Source organism: Phalaenopsis equestris, unplaced genomic scaffold, assembly GCF_001263595.1.
Source record: "Phalaenopsis equestris unplaced genomic scaffold, ASM126359v1 Scaffold229552, whole genome shotgun sequence".
Classification (NCBI taxonomy): domain Eukaryota; kingdom Viridiplantae; phylum Streptophyta; class Magnoliopsida; order Asparagales; family Orchidaceae; genus Phalaenopsis; species Phalaenopsis equestris.
Genome location: NW_018247525.1, coordinates 1 through 1,079, shown reverse-complemented (window position 1 = coordinate 1,079; position 1,079 = coordinate 1). Strand labels below are relative to the sequence as shown.

At 47.2% G+C, this 1,079-nt stretch overlaps 1 long non-coding RNA gene across 1 annotated transcript; it reads right to left on the bottom strand.

The window, feature by feature from the left end:
• Window positions 1-16: 16 nt before the first annotated feature.
• Window positions 17-872, bottom strand: LOC110038037. The gene is made up of 3 exons (XR_002295384.1): window positions 524-872; window positions 305-416; window positions 17-177 (listed from the first exon to the last, which is right to left on the bottom strand). It is a non-coding gene; the product is annotated as an uncharacterized LOC110038037 (long non-coding RNA).
• Window positions 873-1,079: the final 207 nt, after the last annotated feature.

The following is a 1,079-nucleotide window of genomic DNA, read 5'->3' as shown; positions in this document are numbered from 1 at the left end:
GGAGTTCTGCAATTCAGTCCTTCAACCAGCAGTGTGTTCGGCAATCCAGTTCTTAGTTTTTTCAGATATTCGGCGGTTCAGTTCTTGATTTTACTAGGTGTTGGGCGGTCCTGTTTTCATCAACAAATACCTTTGTTTTGATGGGAGCGGGGAATATATCTCCCATAACCTTCGACCCTATATGATATAATTCACCAATTCAGCTGCTCATATGCACCGGAGCAAAACCGTAATAATAAACATTTTAAAAAAATTAATATAAAAAAAATCAATACAAATAAATATATATCGTAGGTAACCCCACTTGCTGTGTAGGTGCCGTTCGAGCGAAGAAGCCGCCGCTCATGGGAGAGTCAAATTGCGGCTCCCCTCGTCTCCTCCCATTTCGAACCCACACTCAGCAGGCACGAGAGAAACTGGGGTAGAATGAGAGAGCGAGAGAGTGAGGTAGAAGAAGAAAGAAGTGTTTGAGGACGAGGAAGAAGGAGAAGCAGTAGAGGGAGAAGGAGGAGGTGGAGGTTACCTGTAATTGAACCAAAGAGATAGGAGGAGGGAGCTCCTGCGGCATTTTTCTGCACGATGAAGGCTCGAGCAGCCCTAACCGAGCGAAGAAGAGGGAGGGAGAGGCATTCGTGCCCTAACCAAACCGCATAAGAGGAAGGAGAGCTCGTGAGGCCTGTAGGAAGCTCAATCGAGAGCTGGGAGAGGAAGGAGACGGCGGGTTCTCCCTGTCGTGCAACTCACAGAGGAAGGAGGAGGCGGGCTATCGAACTTTTCGAAGAGGAAGGAGGAGGAGAATGAGGGGCTCGAGCTGCTCTTTGAGGCTCGACCGAGAGCTTGGGGAGGAGGAAACGCTCGCGGGGGAAAAAAATTGCGCGTACGTAAGGGTACGCAGAGATCAGAGATGTGTAAATAAATAACAGGTAAACCCGCCTTATATGCGACTTACATGGGAGTTAAATTTTGTATAACTCAGCTGTAACCCACACTTTTATTTTATCTATTGAGATTATAAGGTTACAGTTGGGTTATACGGGAGGTTATACGGGAGGTACAACGGGTTATAACCCCCTTATAAT